The sequence below is a fragment of the Triturus cristatus genome, chromosome 12, assembly GCF_964204655.1.
Source record: "Triturus cristatus chromosome 12, aTriCri1.1, whole genome shotgun sequence".
NCBI classification, from domain to species: domain Eukaryota; kingdom Metazoa; phylum Chordata; class Amphibia; order Caudata; family Salamandridae; genus Triturus; species Triturus cristatus.
The window spans coordinates 548968617-548987163 of record NC_140595.1 but is presented as its reverse complement, the minus strand read 5'-3'; the positions used below and the strand labels follow the sequence as shown (position 1 = coordinate 548987163).

At 44.0% G+C, this 18547-nt stretch overlaps 1 long non-coding RNA gene across 1 annotated transcript in view; it reads right to left on the bottom strand.

The window, feature by feature from the left end:
* Positions 1–17449, bottom strand: part of LOC146776256 (uncharacterized) — an 84177-nt gene extending 66728 nt beyond the window's left edge. The window contains exon 1 of the long non-coding RNA XR_014972347.1: positions 17357–17449. This is a non-coding gene — a long non-coding RNA (uncharacterized LOC146776256). The remainder of the gene's footprint in view (positions 1–17356) is intronic.
* Between the last annotated feature and the right edge of the window lie 1098 nt (positions 17450–18547).

Below are 18547 nucleotides of genomic sequence, written 5' to 3'. Positions count from 1 at the left end.
GCACCATTGCAGTGAAGTCCGTGTATAGAGAAATAGAGGACCCTTGCCACTCTAGCTGGCCCTTCTCCCGTGCCAACCTCAGGGCGGTATCCCTGTCTCTGAAGTTAAGCAGATGAGCTATGATAGGCCTCGGCGTGCAGCCTGGGTTCGGCCGTGGCCCAAATATGCAGTGCACACGCTCTACTAAAAATGTAGTGGTGAAGGACTCCACACCAAAAAGATCAGTCAGTAATGTTTCCATGAACCAGTCCAGCCGCCCAGTATTGGTGGATTCGGGCACTCCCAATACTCTTATATTATTACGCCGCCCCATTGCCTCCAAGTCTTCATTCTTGATTGCAAATGATTCAATGAGTTTCTCCACCCGTTCTATATTGTTGATGGTCTGGGAAGCACCATCTTCTAGGTCAGAAATGTTGCCCCCAGCCGTGGTTAAGTGTCCCTCATGTTTGTCGAACAGGGCTTCCGTGTCTTCCAGTCTCTTGTCCAGGGTGTCAAAACGGGTGTCCAATACCCTGAAGCCCACACTGAGCTCCGTCAATATGGTGTCAGACCCTGCTGCTACAGCCATGCGTGATTCACCTCCCTCAGCCATACTTTCTGGTGCTGTTGCCTGGTGCCTTGAAAGGGAGGGTGCTTTGCTTGGGGTCTTTCCAACCCATGCCACAGGCCCGTGGGTCCGTCTGGTCGGCAATGCGATTGTTACCCTCCTCTCAGGCCTCTCTATGCAATGCCAGGCCAACTGTGTCAGTAGCCAAGGCCTACCAAGGCCTAAATGTCTGTCACTGTGTTCCCTCATCTGACGAGAAGCATTCACGTCCCAAAGTGTCCTTTAGCGTGTCCTGGAATGCGTGGCTGCCACGCTGTGTTACCGGATGGGGGGCCTTGCACAAAGTACATCAAGGGCACAGCAGCGGGGGGGCAATGACGACGTCCCGCAGTACCCACCCCGACGGGCGGTCCCCAGGCTCACCCGTGGACCCTATCACCACGGGGCCTCCGGGGAATGACTGCGGGACTCGCGAGAGAAAGGCCTGTGTAAACTGGTCACCCACCGCTGCTTCTGCTTACCCCGCCTTTTGCGTTGGTCAGGTCGGATCCTCGGCAATCAATTGCAGGCGCGCCGAGGGCACGGGGTGGCACACGCTACCAGAGTCGCCGGCTTCTCGCATGACCGCAGGCCGCAACCTGCACAGGCTTTGCAACCCGGTGCCGATCCGCACCATGACTGGCCACAGCCCAGTGTTCACTCCAGCCACATCTATACCCCTTCTCACAGCATCTACCGGCTGGTTAGTGCAGAGAATGTCCCCCGGGTGGGCATATCTATAAGGGTTTGTGGCAGAGCTCCAAGCCAACGCGGCCGTAATGGTCGGCGGCTTGGCCACGCGCCCTCAAAGGCTACTTTGGTGGGTGGCGCAAGCAGCGCTGCAAGCCCATCAGTAGCATTTAATTGACTGGCCCTGGGTATATGAGATACCACTTTACAAGGGACTGATAGGTAAATTAAATATACCAAACAGGTGTAGACCCATCTTACCAAGTTTACCATAGAGAGCACATGCACTTTAACACTGAACAGCAGTGATAAAGTGCCCAAGGTCCTAAAACCGCCAACACCAGGTCAGAAAAAATACCAGGAGGAAGGCAAAAAGTTCTGGGATGACCCTGCAGAAAGGGCCAAGTCTAACAGTACCATCTAAATATGTTATTTTGGTATCAAGAAACGTGCCTCATCTGTCCTGACATGAATCTCATGTCAAGGGCGATGCTCTGAGTTTCACCGCCCGTGCTTGTTGCTGCCAAGACAGGACGCTAACCTCCTGCCAGGAGGTGTGAACCCTCCCAGGAGTCAGAAACAATGGCCTGGATGGGAAGAAGGACATACCTACCACCCTGACTGGATGGCTAGTGAAGTGGCACATCACGGCGGTGAGCTTCAAAGGCTGCATTGCCTGTGACATGCAACTAGGCTGCCTCCCAAAGAAGGAATCAGGCCTCCAGGACATTAACATCTTGGCAGGTGGGAAAATTAAGTATTCAGGAGGTGTACACCCCCATAAGGCTAGCCACACCTCTAGCGTGGGCTACCTGGTCTGTACAGCTAAGGAACAGTTGTGCCATTTTTTAAAGTGGTAGAATAGTGGTTTGTGGGTCGGAAAGGTGACCTCATACCCCGGATGTAGTCACATCAGGGCTGGATTAGCTGCTGGGGATAGTAGCTCATTGGCCACTTACACCCACACCCCTAATGCCCCTAAGTCTAGATTTTAAGGGCTACCCCTTACACCAGAACCTCAGTTCTGAACCAACCTGCATCAAATAGGACAAAGAAGAGACCCACAGGAATTGCACAAACCAAAAGAGGGAGACTATTCACCTGTGGCAACACTCCAGGGACTGCATGATTGAGACTCATCCTAGGCTAAAGCTCAGCTCTCCCAGACAGAGGGGCCCTTGTGAGAGCCAGAAGCAACCTCAGACTCCCCTGGACTAGTGGCACTAGTCCTCTGCAAAGCTGCAGGCAAAACAATACTCTGGATCTGAAGAATCACTGGCCATCGGGCCCTTCAAGGGATCACCCAAATCCAGTTGGTCTAGTGCATTGAGGGATCTGTAGTCCTATTCTCCATTAGGTTTTAGGCAGCTACCGTGTTCCCAGGGACCTCTGGGCATCAAAGTACTCACCTGCTAGGCGTACTGCTGCCAAAGCTTGTTGGCGACCAGTCCGGCAACTAACCCCTTTACTCAATGCTGTATCTAAAGGGAATTCCATACAACTTTTGTCTGACATCAGTAGAAGCCCTATTGTTGAGATTTTGCACCCTGTTCCCTCGCTCCACTGTATGAGCAGTAAAAGCAGGTTTCCCACGTCTCCTGTTCAGAAACAGGGACAGCCAGGACCACTTTGCACCTGGGGTCTACATGCCAGGTAAAATTGAACTGACTTTTGTGGCTTGGTCCTGGGACCCGCATCACATTTACCCTCCTTGGATTCCACTCAACTCTACCTGCAAAGGACCGATTGTCACTACCACTTTTTCCCATTGACCACAATGAAAATGTTCTGCAGTATTAAATTGCTGTGATTTATGTTTTCTACTAAAATCCATAATTCTGGTTAAATGTATCTGATCATGTTCATGTTGGTGTTTAAATTAATATAAAAATCTGCTTTATATTTATAAATTGGTGTTAGATTTGCTTCAAGTCATGTCAATTACTTATTGTCCATGTTGGTACTCTGAAATGTTTAACACATGTTCCTCTAGTAAACCCGGACTGCTCTTTGCCACACTACCAAGACTGACCTAAAGATTTATTATTGTTAATTTAAGGACCATCTTTGGGGTTTGTGAGAGTATTGCATTGTGAAGCCTAACCACCATCACCACATAATACTCCAGCTTCCTACATTATGGCATTAAGATGTACATCTTGTGCAAGAGCTCTAGTGGTTATATGAAGCCTGAGAGTATATGCATGGAATGACTCCACTATCAATCCTTCTGGTTGCCCTTCCACACTAGGAGTTAGTGAAAATAATTTTTGGGAGCTTGTCCAACTACTCGTTCATAAAAGTTGTGATCTTTATTTGGACAACTTCTATACAGGAGTACAGCTTTTCAGCAAGCTATACCAAGCTGGCACTGTTGTTTGCAGTACAATCTGAAGTCACCAGAAAGTATTCTCTCTGAGCCTGTTTGCAAGAAGCTCCAAAAAGCCCAAAACAGTGCGCTACATTCAAACAAACTACTAACAGCCAAATATTTAGGTAGGTGGGAAGTATATGTTCTCAAGATAATCCATGGTGAGAGCACTTTCCCAGTCATAGTTTGGAGTCAATTGGCAGAATTTCAGAGGCTCAACTGTATACTTGATTACAAATACATAGGCAGAGTTGATAAAAATGACCAGGTTGTTCAACCATATATTATGATTTGTAAAACTCGCTCATGGTATAAGAAGCTGGCTACTAACCTAATCCAATTGGCAACATACAATACATGTGATGTTTACCGTCAGATCACCACAGGAAGAATTACATTTTTCCTTGCCATTCAGTTAACCATAATTCAAAGTTGTACTGCCATAAGCTTCTACTTTATCAATCTTTGTATAAAGTAACATGTATTTGTAAATCCCATATTCACCCAAACCTTGGGTCTCATGGCGCTGAAACAGCAGACGTTTGTTACTCTAGTCAGTGGTACTCGTTGTTCTCCATTATTTCCCCTGTAAAGATTTATCCACAATCCAAGACTGTGCATCTTCCTAACTTAGATTTGTGAGTATTTGCATCTTTACTGACTCCGTTAAATAGGTATACATAGGTCTTGCTTATTGACTGCTTGCCACCATACTCCTTTGTCGGAATGTGGTGGATCTTCTGTCCATGGCATTACAGTCAAAGCACTACACATAATGGTGGACTGGAAATGCACCATGCTTTGATGGAGTACACTGTCCTCCAACCTCTAAGGTCTTTATTATTTTAGGAAGTGCTCTTTAGGGATCTTTGGAGAATCTGCCCTAGCATGGTTACTCCAGTGTACCGTGTAGATATGGTCATGCTATCTGACAAATAGGCCCCAAAAGCATTGACAGACAGCCCCAACATACTTCTGCACACTGAAAGGATTTGAATGTGATGCTACGAGTTTGCTCAAGGCACATAAAAGGCACGTTTTCCTGAGCCACAGATGGCTGCAATGGGAGGCACTAGAAAGATTCACTAGGAACATGTATAAACATTTGGCTAGGATTGCACTATACAAATAACACATCAGTCACAACCATGCCCAATTTTCTAACTACTGCACCAGGCTGCCTTCACCTATCTCTTCTTCTCCTCACTTGAGATGGAGAACAATACCATACCCCAATGCCCTAACCCGGCCCACTAGACTGAACGATCGATTATCCAAGAGCGACATTCATTCCCTCCTTCTTTCATATAACTCTACATACTCCAGTAACACAGACAATCTGGGCCAAATCCAAACTATTCCTACAGAGAAACTAGGCCTAACGCCAGAGTGGTTAACAAATCCAACCTTAAGCTTATTACCATCACACAGACTTCCTCAGCTGACACCAATCCTTACCTGAAATGCATGCTACTCAATTGCAGATTGGCAGTGAGACACACGGCAAACATTGCTGAACTCATCCTTATACATGAGCTTGACCTCTTAATCCTGACCGAAACATTGGTAAATTACTTCTCTGCACCTATACTTGACATACTACTCTCTCCCATTATCACCAAAATTAGATAGAGCTAACAGACAAGGTGGTGGTATCGCCTGCACATACCGTAACAGACTCTTAGTGAAAAAATCACAAACAGTTGATTTATCCTCATGCAAATATCTATGTATTGATAGTGCAAGTAACAACAGGCCACTTGCAACCTGAACGTGATCTACCATCCACCAGGAGACAACCTCTTGTTCATTGAACAAATCCTGGAAATCATTTAAACCAATGTGGGACATCAAGGCACCCAGATTTTCCTCGGAGACTGGAATGACCTGAATAACCGTGCAGTGAACAGACTTAAATCCTTCTTAGCGGACCTCAATCTGACCCAAATCTGCAACAGCCCTAAACACAACAAGGATGCAAACTTGGATCTAATTATTGAAAAGATTAACTCATCCAACTTGAATCCATAGTCCACTGTGTCATCTTCCTCATCACAGAAGCTGTGAGAAGAATCATGGTTCAACTAAAGTAACCCAAACACTTAAAATGGAGCATGCGAAACAAAAACTTAATTGAACCGACATCCCTCAGCAATAACATCTTGCCTCCGCCTGTGGACATGTTAGATGTCATTGAACTTATAGATCACTACAACAATTTCAGGATGAGCATCCTAGACTCGATTCCACCCTTACGGCTAAAAAGAATGTCCACCAAAGACTTGAAAAAATAGTTCAGTGGTAGCCTAAATCCAGAAAGATGTAATCTGAGACTAGCCAAACAATCTTGGAGATTCTCTCCATTCCACTAACACCTAAAGAACTTAAGATTATTGTAGAACATCTATAAAAAATGCATTAGAAGTTTGAAAGCGAATTTCCTTTTACTCCAACTAGATCAAGCTAGAAATTGACCTAAAAAACTGTTTGAATTTGCCAAACCACAATGGAATAACCAACCTAACCCTTCCTTAATTGGGTCTAGTCCACTGCCAAACTGCGAGGAATTTGCCTCCTTCTTAATGGGAAAGACTGAAATGATTGAAAATGAATTCTGGACACCTATGGAGCACCTTCGGGATATACCACATATCAGCCTCTCTCCTTCCTGGATCGTTGAGCCCCCCATGTCTTCCAGGGCACACCCTCAAAAACAACGCTTTGTGGACATGCAAAACCTTTGAAGAAAATGACATTCTCAAAATTCTTACAGCTCCAAAACCCTCAAACCACTTCAGCGACATGATGCCAATGAATTACTTCAGTGAGATCAAATCGTTTATATCCCCCACTTTGGTCCAAAATAGTAAATGCCTCACTACTTCAAGGTGCTATTGCTGACTGCTTAAAAGGTGGGCAGGTAATCCTTAATTTGAAAAAAACACACAGCAGATCACTCAGACCCAAACGACTTCCGCCCAATCACCACTATTTCAACTCTAGCGAAGCTCCTTGAAAAATGTGTTCACCTCCAACTATGCAACTACATAGAACAATTTAGACTTCTAGACCAATTCCAATTCAGCTTTCATCAAGCTCACAGCACTGAATCAGCTCTCACGCACATAGTAAAGGATGTTCTAAAAACGCTAGATCAGAACAAATCTTGCCTTCTAATCCCCTTCAACCTATCATCAGCTTTCAAAACGGTTAAACATGACAGCCTCCTAGACTTACTGGTACATAGGATGGGGCTGTCAAGGTTTGTCCCAGACTGGTTCACCTTTTTTCTCCACAACAGAACTCAAAGAATCAAGGTTAACCAGTCCCTGTCCAATTTCACATGGGTCACATTAGGGGTACCACAGGGATCCACGCTCTCACCCACACTCGTTTTTTTTATCCTCATACCACTAGAAGCATCTGCAAATCTCAAACCACTCAATCTATCTGCCCTGCAGTCACTACATTCACCCAGGGTCCCAACAAATCTAGACAGAACTGTCACCTCTCTCTGTGCCTTGGTGTAATCTTTGGAATACTTGACCAATTCCTTGGTCTCTGCACCACATTGAAAAATCGTCCCATTAATCAGGGGGACGGACCATTTTTTTATCCCGGATCTGAGCGCCACACCCAAAAGACACCCCAATCCAGTCTTATACCTTCGGGGGAAGCGGATCGATCCACTTCTTACAGACCTCTCTTCTTGCAATGAGAATCAAGTAAAAGAGTAGCCCTCTCTGCTGCCGCTGGAGGAGGTTCCTTGTTGTCACAGCCACTCCTAAAAGGACAAGCATTGAGTTCATAGCAATCCCCACGCCAAAGATATCTTTCAGGGTAAATTCTATTCCTCCCCAACAGTTCTTTAGCCTAGGACACTGGAAGAAGACATGTACATCGTTAACTTCCATACAGCCAAACCTTTTATACTTAGGAGGTGGCAAGAAGGAAACCTTGGCAATTTTAGATGGTGTCCTGTAGAGCCGATTGATAGTAAAGAAATGGTTCCTCTTTAAATTAGCTGGTTTAACAACTGAATACCAAAACCTCAGAGAGTTATCTCAAACAGGTAGTAGATCCATCTCCTGAAAGGCTCCTCTCCAGACTGAGTGGCAAGGTGTTAGATTTTTCTCATCAGCAATCAAGAGTTTCCAATACCAAGTTGCAACCTCCTTACACTTAGGTCTTACGTCCTGGATGGAAAGCTCTAACTCCCAGTCACCCCCTATCTCCTGCTTTGAGTCCGTGAACCAGGAGGGTAGTTGGAAAAATTTAAACCTGGACATGTTTTTACCAACTTTCGCTTTTAAGACTTCCCAGGGATACAACCCCTCGTTTTTCATCAGATCAGCACATGTAGCGATACCCGCCTTTCTTAATGGGAGCCTTAAGCCATCTTTCAAACATACCCGAGTACCAGGGAAATCCCACATTGGGGCAAAATCAGAATATTAGCCTAAGCCAAGCATTCTGCTGATCATATACCATAAATTCAGTGCTGACCTCAAGACTTTTAAGCGGACTTTCTTGAAACATCTAGGGGCACCAAACTTATATAAAAATCCCTCACCACTCGATTCTCTCACCATTTCCTCTAGGAGCTTTCCCCAAGTAGAAATGTTGGGTTTCCCTAACAGTATCCAGATATTTTTTAACAGAAACACTGCACAGTAAAAATTAAAATTGGGTCGAGACAGACCTCCCTTTACAAGCCTACGTCTGAGCTTTTTCCAGGCCAACCTAGTCCCCTTATCAGCCCAAATAAAAGTAACCACCTTCCCATGGATTTTATAAATGCCAGATTTTGGGAACGCAAGAGGGATAGAATTGAAGAGATACGTCAATTTGGGAAGGATCTCCATCTTTATCAGATTACCTTGCCCAAAGATTGTTAACAGCAGGTTTTCTGACCTGCGAGGAGACGATCTATCTCTACAGCTACCCTTTGCAGGTTACACTCGGGGGTTTCATCCACCTCATTTACAATTGAGATCCCTAGATACCTGATGCCCGAACTGGCTCTCCCACCCCAACCGTTGACATTCCAACGCATTACTTCAGTTTTGTAAGCATTCCCTAAATGTCCTGAGAGGGCACCACATTCTGTTATTAGATGTTCTACTCTAGGGATAGTTGTAGTGGGATCTGCAGTGTAAATCAATAAATCATCTGCATACAGCACCACCTTATAGCTGTAAAAAGGGGAGCTAAAAGGGCCGACCTGCCAATCTGTTCTTAGAAGTTGTGCCAAAGGCTCTATATAGATATCAAACAGGAGGGGTGACAGGAGACAACCATGCTGTGTACCTTTTGATATGCTGAAACTATGAGTCAATATGCCATTGAGGAGGATCTTAGCCGATGTGCCCTCATACAACATCTGGAGGACATATATAAAACCTGGACCAAATCCCATTGCTCTCAGGAGCTCCCAGAGATACATCCAACACACCAGGTCAAAAGCCTTGGCCGTGTCTATGGCGATGACGGCCAAGGGATTAGAGCGTGCTGTAGCAAGCTCTGTCATGCCAATGAGTTGTTGTGTCAACTCCTGTGTCTGTCTCTTAGGGATAAAACCCTTCTGATCTAAGTGCATCAGCTGTGGCGCAAGCTTTGCCAATCTTCCCGCTAAAATGCTGATGAAAATGTTATAATCTACATTCAGCAGGGAGATTGGTCGGTGAGAGTCAGCCCTACTGGGATCTTTAGAAGCTTCTGGGGATAAATTGAATTAAACAAATTCTACAGAACTGGAACCAGTTGTTCTGTTAAACGTTTATAAACTTCATTCAGCAGGGTGTCTGGCCCCGCGGCCTTGCCATTCCTGCTCTTGGATAGACATGAACGGATCTTTTCCTTGGTAATAGGGGCGTGAAGCCCCTCCCTACTCTCCGTTGTTAATCTTGGCAATTGCATTTTGTTCAACCACGCGTTAAGTAGATCTTTATTTGGGCGGACCTCCTCCGTATAGAATTCGGAGAAAAAGTATTTAAGACAGGCTTGCATTTCTTCAAATCTTATCCAAAATATTCCCCTTGGGGTTCACTCCCAATTGTCTAATAACATTCCTTGATCTGTCTGCTCTAGCTTTCCATTCTAGTAGTGCCCCTGTTTTATCCCCATATTCAAAGTTCTTCATACAACCAGCTTGCCACTGCTCCCTAAATTTTTGATCCAATTTAATACTAAAGTTTTGCCTCACCTCTTCCCTCTTCTAAAAGTATCTGTGTCTTCTCCCTTCCGACATTTGGCCGTGAGCCAAGCCGCAGAAGATCAGCCTCTAAAGAACCCACTCTGTCCTCCTTTCCCTTAAGACTTCTGTTTTAAAACATGCCAAGTTTTGCAGCACCCCTCTAATATATGCCTTAAAGGCATCCCAAACTACAACTAGAGAAGTGGATCCAATAATGGCAATGAAATAGGCCATGCTTGCTCATTTTAGTGCCTCCCCAATCTCTAAATCAGAGAGAATGGCCCTTTTCAGCGTCCATCTTGGTCTAAGCAGACTACCATATCCCTCTAATGACATGATAACCAAGGCATGGTCTGAGATATGACCAGGTAAGATACTTATTGTTGTTATAGCATCTACAATGTCTCTGTCCACAAAGAGAAATGGCCATACTTTTTACTGTGGAACGTGAAGCCTTGTCTGGCTCCCATCCTGTACCTCCATACATCCAATAGCGCCAAGTCAAGCGGCATATTTTTAAGGGCCTGCCGCACACAGGGGCATGGCCATGACTCTTTATATTAGACCTATCCTGTGTAGGATCCAGTAGGACACTGAAGTACCCCGGATTACTGTTGGGGATGTAACCTCCATTAAATTCCACTCCAAATTTGATAAGTGGCACGGGTCATCAATGTTAGGTCCACAGAAAACAGCACATAATAACTCAGTGCCTCGGCAGTCCAGGGTTGCTATTATCCATCTCCCGGAATTATCGTTTTTTGAAGATTTTATGACACATCCAGCCCCCCTCCTGATTACAATTGCTACACCCTTACAGAGCTTAATCTGCTCTGACACTAATAAACTCTCTATCCAACGGTGTTCAGAGAGGAGGGCTCGGCTCTCACTAGCAGCTAGAGGAGTTTCCTGTAACAAGCTCACATGAGCTTGGCTTTCTTCCAGATATCTCATTACTAACCTCTGCCTATGCTTGGCCCTGAATCCATTGACATTCCAGGACAGGAATGTTAGCTCGTTAACCCACCTCATCTAGGTAGTTTGAGATGTGATTATGCAGAGCTGCCACTGCACTATATTCATGCATAATGGTGATATTGAGGACTAACTTTTAAGATTTTTTCCCACTGCTCCCCACCTCGTGCCCATCCCAACTGCCACCCCCCCCTCCCCCACTCCAGCCATGTGCTCCCCTCCTCCCACCACCCCCAGGAAACTCTCCCCAGATTTTTAGGATTGATGCCTAATGGTCTTCCCTCAACGGCAAACTGACAATGAAATAAAAACTATATTGAGCCTAACCGATCCCCTTCAAACCCGCCTCTCGTAAGTGAATTCAGGAACCTGTTTCTTTATTAATTATGTCAATCAAAGCATCCACTTCCTCCACTGATCTATTATTGTACATGTGATTATTCCACATTATCCAGAGTGAAGCAGGGAACTTCAGCTGTGCTTTAGCTCCAAGTTTATTCAACTCCTCCATACCCTTCCCCAGCTCCCACTTTTTCTGAGCGTTAGCATAGCATACATCTTATCTTATAGAGAATGAGTAAGCGCCAGAGTAAAGCCATGGTCAAATTGCCTCCTTAGCTGTATATGAAAGAAAATTATTTAAAATTTGCCTCTGTTTCTGCCTCCCGGAATTCCTCTTGAAGGGGTCCCGATGTACACGTTGGGTCTCAGAAGCAAGGTCGATGTAGGGCCTATTTTTCAGAACAGTATCCTGCAGCAGTGGGATGACAAAATCCTTGATATCTGAGCCCTCCATAGACTCAGGAACATTGAGAAGTCTACGATTATTCCTAAGTGAATGATTTTCAAGCCTTTCTAGATCTTCTTTCAGCTCCTTATTTTGTTTAGTCAGATGACTAACACCTGCAGTGTTCTTATCAATATCCTGCTTCATGTTAGATACCTCCCACTCTAGGACTTCAGTTCGAGCAGAGCCTTCTTCAAGCTTCTGGGCCAAGGCTGCACAGGAGGCCTGGATCTCCACCTGATTCTGCTCAGATATCTTAAACCTGCTCCTCATCTCCTCTTTAATACCCATAGGGTACTCCCTATATCCAGCTCCTGCTGAGAGGGCCACCCCTGATTGCACTCATCCTGAGTCGCCAGAATTTCCAACCTTTTTGACGTTGGAACAGTCACCTGGGAAAAGCTATTTACGCCATCTGGTAAGCAATTTTGACCTTGTGGTGGCGGGGGATACCGTATTAACCCCCAAGACTGTACTGGCGTTGTGCTCCATACTAATAAGGTGCTGGCTTGTACCCCCTTGCATTGCCCTCTGCAGCTATAGCCAGGGACACAAGGACCTTATAATATGACTTAAGAGATGGTGTAACTTTCACCTTAGATTGGGGAACTCTCCTTCCCCTACCCTACTCCGCGGAATCCTTCCTACGGCAGCCTGCCCAACTCTTTCCAATTTACCAACTGGGCCCCTGTTACTCCCTGCCCGACCAAACTGCGTACTCTGACTTTTGGTAGAGACAATTATGTCAGAAACTATCTCCCCAAGTGGAGGTGCCAAAACTGACCCTGATTCAGGTGTGATTGAGGTTCCCCTGGTACGCAGGGTATACCTGCAAAGTTTCCCCACAGGGTTAGCACTACTGTTCTGAAAACTTTTACGCTCTCCATAGACAGAGGAGCCTCCCACCCTCCTACTGCCTAGGAAGAGTCTTCAACTCTCCATATATCCTTTATGGTCTGCAACTGGCATCCTCCTACCTCTTGGGGGAAGCACTTTCCTGCCCCACACTGTAGTTTCTTGAAAGAAGAAACATTGTCAGCCCGGCGTTACTTGCATTCTCAGCTACTTTCCAGCCTCCATTGCCCTGAAACAACACGGCGGCCCTGCAGCTGTGACACAGCTCCCTCGCCACGCCCTCCCAGCTTGGGGCCCACAATGGGGAGAAGCTGCCATCCGCCGCTATCACAATCCGCAGTGGCAATCCCATCCACTGAATGTACAGGGCAAGTTAGGATTGATGGGGAAAGGGAGAAGCCCCTTTTAGCATAGAGTTAGCTGGCGGCCGCCATGTTTCCCCCTCTGTCCCACTCAAAGCACCCAACTCTCTTTAACCTGTTCATGAAACCTCTAACTGAAATTCCGAAAATGTCCAACATCTTCTATCACATGTATGCCGATGACACACAACTGTACTTGAACATCTCCTCCACCGAGAATATTAGGTCCCTCAAAATAACTACAAAATCACAAAACTGGATGACCTACACCCACTTCAAACTAAAGCTCTCAAAACGGAATTCCTCTTAATCATCCCACCCAAATACTCACGCTATATCGAATTCTGGATGAAGCAACTAATAGCTCTTAACTGCTCACCACATGTAATATATCCCACAAGATCCCCAGAAATAACACTTGGAATGAAGTTGAACATGCAGAAGCACAGCAGTATAAAACCCTTCCTCCCTTTGACCCCATGACTTCAAGGCAGTTGTTCAAGCCCTAGTTATTTCCAGCTTGGACTATGGAAGTGCAACCCTCTATGCCCACCACAAAGGGCCTCCCCTAATTCTGCTGCAAGAATCATCACAGGATCAAAAAGCAACAAACACATCAATCCAGATCTGAAATCCCTAAACTGGCTCCCATATGAGACAATGATAGTTATAAATTGCCTTCATGACCCCTATAGCCCTACACTTTAACACCCTGAGGCACTTGGCACAAAAACTGGAGTTATCTGGTACCTGCAGATCCTCTAGAAGCACCAGCACCTTATTGCTAAAACCACAGAAATTGTATAAAAAAGAAAACGTGCAACAGAACCTTCTCGGGTATTTCCCTGAGAATTTGGAACTCCTTGCTACCTGAAATGAGCCTGAACCCCTCAAATGCATCATTCAAAAAACAAGCTAAATTGCTATGGATTAAAACATTTATTTTGTAGTTCACACAAACTCTACTCTTCTCGCCCACATATGACTACACCCATGACTATTATTCACCTGTTTTGATTGTGTCTGCTGACTTGTCGGCTTGGATCTTGTGGAGGTCTCTTACCTCAATTTGGGAGCTATTAACTCCTATACTGCTTTCGATTATGTTGTTGTTTGCTCTACTTGTTTCTTTCTTACGATCATTTGTAAAGCCCTTCAATACCCTCAAGGATCATTTTCGCATTATATAAAATATAATAGATAAAATACATACAAATAAAAATACATACAAATAAAAATACATACTTGACTGCAGACTTTGACCTCTGTTCTTTGCCTCTCTCTCCAGAGAACCTGGATGAGGCGGTAGTTCAAGGGTAAGGTGTTCATGTAAGCCCCACAACATGGCGATGTTGTGCAAAATGCAACAAGCTTTTATGTTATTGCATACAACTTCTGGGGAGTACTGGATTAATTCCTAATATTTTCAAGACAACTGAGTAACAACTTGAAGATACCAAAAGTGTCCTCAAAGAAGCCTCTAGCATATTTGAGTACCCTACTGAACCTCTGTTGATGCTGTGTGGTTGCACATCAGATGGGGTGAGACGGCATATCTGAAATCACCTACAATAAAGAAATGTGATATATATCTTGTTTTGGTTACCTTCATAATTGACCACTTGATCTATACATGCATGCATTCAGCCTAAATGCCATGTATGGCTGTTGTATTGTGCAGAAGTTATGAGTGTCTGTGCCGAGATACTATTCCTGATAGAATGTCAGTGCCAGTGTGCATTCTTTCTACTTAACTATTAGCCACGCATCACTGAAATCCGTAGGATCCAATTGATATACTATTATTGATTGTCTAAATATGTAGCCGACATGTATGCTCCCAGGAAAGGTTGCGTTTACATAAGTGAAGGAGACTCTGGCATTACCAACAGCTTGCACATTGATGGAGTGCCGGCAATGTCTAATGTGGTAAGGGTGTTTCCTGTGTTGGAGTGTCTGACTTGCCACGTGTGTGCAATCAATGACACCTAATACCCTAGGGAACTGGTAAGTGGTTTAAAGGTCCCTTGCCACTCCTTGCCTTTCACAAGTTACTGTGGGATGGCAATGAACTGGTGCACCGGCTGGCAGCACATCTGAGTACCCACTGCAAGCATCATGATTGGCTTGCCTGTGAGATGCCCAAGGACCCAGCGGCCAGGAAGTGGAGTACACTTTGTATTTTGAGATGTGCAGGGATATCTTGGGAACAGTCTGATACTCTGAGGGTGAAGGAAGTGAGCTCCTGCTCACAGTTATGAAACATGTCAAGGAACAATTCAGGCAAGAATCAGTATCTGGCTACTTCCAGAATATGCTAAAAATGGGATCCTCTGTCTAGAAATCCTCTCTGTCCAATGAGGTTCACTGACATGGTGAAAGGAATTATTTTAGGTGTACATTGATTTCTTTTCTGGGCAGGTTGTGTGTTGTTAGTTGTTGTAATAATTAGTTCCACCTGTCGATGGATGTGGTGGAGACCTCACGATCCTTGTTACATTATTATTTAGTATGATCAGAGCAAGTTTTATGTGCTTGAGATTTCTACAACTCAACACAAGTGCATTTAAATTTGACTGGACAAACTCGATATTAAATTATAAATGCTATTGCCTGTGTTGTCTTAAATCGCAGGCAGTGTCTAATCCACTTGTTATGCATATGTATAAGTAGATGTAGTTTGTCAGATTTGTTTGTCACTGTGACCTTTTAGTTTTTATACTCTACCTTATAGGGCTGGTATATGGAAAGCTTTTGTTAACTACCTATTTTGATATGATGTATATGTATTTGAATCAATTTTCTTCAATAGTAACTTTTTTAATTAACCAAGTGTAATAATCTAACTTAGCATCCATTGCCAAATATCAAAGGCAGCATTCTTGCATTATAAAACTTCCTAGATGCCAGGATAGACAATCCTCCTTACATTCTATTGACTGAATTAAGGCAGTGAAGTCCACAAAAAAGCATAAACCTTTCTGGCGGAATTAATGGTGTCTGCTTCACTTAGTAGCAATAACAATACTCAAGTATAGGTGTTTAATAATTGCTTCCAGTATAAAAATCCTCAAGGGCAATCTACACCTTCCTTGCTACTTTGTAACTCAATGATTATTTGGTCATTTTTCAATCGACAAAGGATTGTCTTTTGTGTATATGTGACAGAAAAGTACCCCACTCTTTATTCCTCCCTGTGTGTTTTCCTAAATTACCAAACACATACAATCATATCATTCAGTCAATGCAAGATATACAACTCGGAATGAATGGCTGCACAATTAGTCTGGGTTTTAAAAATGGATGTAAAGTCATTGGTTTAACTTCCAGCACAGCAACACTGTGTGATCTTGGACAAATCAAAGTTCCTTGTTGTGTCTGTGTTGACAGGCTTAAAGTGTATGGCTAATAGATAGTATTATTTCTGGCCCATATTTAATGCCTTTATTTTGCCACTACTCAGGTACCCTCAAGGTCACCAAAGAGAGACTTTCCATTGCTGGGCACTCTCAATGATTAATGAAGGTCAGTGGTGGTTTTAAGTACCGTTGAGGAAAGTTCTTATTTTGTGAGTGTAGTCTATTGCCTTTCCCAATGATTGACCTTTTAACAGCTCATAGAGTTTTCTGTTTTTCCTTCGAGAGTCTCAAACTCTGGGTGGAATTTAAATTATTGCAGAGTAATTTCTCGAATTCCTAGTTACTCTTTTGGCGCTGAATTACCGATAATTACGTGATTACTCCTACTCACGTAATTTGGGGGAAGCAATCCTACTGTAAGAACACATACAGCGAGGGTGAGCCTCGGCTCATGGTCGCTATTCGTGTTCTGCTGCATTTAGTGCAATTTCTCAGCACAAAATGCATCCTCGCATCCATTTTAGTCACAAAGGGGCACTTTGCGCTAAGAAATGGCGCTAAACATAGAATTACTGGGGCAGATTTATGAGCCCTTTGCGCCACTTTTGCGTCACTTTTCCCATGTTAAAAGTGACGCAAAAGTGGCGCAAGGGGCTCATAAATCTGCCCCACTATTTCCACTTAATCTGGCGGAAATCTTAAATATTTCTCGTGAGTACTCTGAACCTGCGTGTCTGCCAATTCATGAGGAATTTATAAACAAGAGCACCCTTTGCTCTGCTTTTCATTGCAAGTAACTCAATACAAGTCACACTAAGGTTTATTTTTCCTTCTCTGCAGAAAGAAGTGACAACAACATGATCCGTTTCCTTGTTACCCTTTTACATTTCAGTAGTACCAAATGAGTGCATTTTTGTAATTAAATTTCAAATCCGCTCTTCGATTGTTTGTTTGTCGTTTTATGACGCAAACGATCACAACGATACGATATAAGACACATCGGTAAAAAGGTTACTAAGGCGGAAATGTGATTTAAATTGTGTTTGCACTTTGAGAAAGCACAGTAACATTGTTTCCACACAGTGGGAGTTTGGCAATTGCTGCCACGGTTCTACACAGTACAACCTGGAACGCATTGACTGTCAATAAAATAACTTTCAATAAAAACATACGTGTGTGCCCTTTCAAAGCATTTGCTGAAGAACACAGGCTCGTAAAGGATGCCTGTTGGCTGTCACTAACGAGCGCGGTTCCCTGGCGCATTCTCTCTCCACCTCAGAGGCGCTTTCAGTCAAATGTGGAACTTTACTGACCTCTAGAGACTGATGTGACCACGCGCACAAGCACACTTCCGACAGTTTGGTTTCCCCTCCCAACCGTTTGTAGCGCAATTACTGACCTTAACAATGCTCCGGAAGTTCTTAGCTCAATTACAGAAAAGATCGCATTTCAAGTGAAACCGAAAGCGTCGCGTTCTCGGCTGCAGACCATTCTGCAAAATGGAGATGACATTTTTATTAAAACTGATATTCGAAAGTATTTAAAGGAAAATACAAATGCACACAACGTTCTGCTTTCAGACGCCATGTCCATGTCTTGATTTACTTTTAAATACTATGGGGCAGATTACAAGCCCAATGCGCCACTTTTGCGTCACTTTTCCCACGGAAAAGTGACGCAAAAGTGGCGCAAGGGGCATGTAAATCTGTCCCATAGTTATTAGATTGGGGCTGCATCACAAATAGTGGCGCTATTATATATCCTTGGTGGTATGTTAGGTAGTCCAAACTGCAAACATTTTCTACCACCGTATTACAAAGGCAGATTTGTGGCGGTTGAAATGTGGTACACGCATGTTTGTAGTGATGTTTTATGTGGTAGTGATGTGTTTTTGGTGCTGCATTATTTCAGTATATTGTTACATTGTGCTATTTTCTGTGATGTCTTTTGGATGTTCTTTTTTTTCATGCCCTTTTATATTCTTGTTCTGCTGTTATTTTCTTTTCTGCTGTGTTTTTGGGGTGCACTGAGTTTACTTCAGAGATATCGAAAACAATTCTGAGACCTTTCTTGCCAAAACATAGAAATTCCTTTAAATTTCCCTTAAATTTCCATTGGCTAATGACAATTTTCCACCATCTAGGTTGGTAATATACTGCTGCTTCAGCTCTTAAACTAGTTAACACACTAGTCAGTCAAAAATTGTTTCAGATACCAGGGCCCATAGCACATAAAATGATCACAGTGAGCGCTAAGTTTCGACTCATTCTTAAACTAGTTAACACACCAGTGAGTCAAAAACAGTTTCAAAGACCAGGGGCTATATCACATAAAATGATAAATTGTGAGTACTAAGTTTAGAC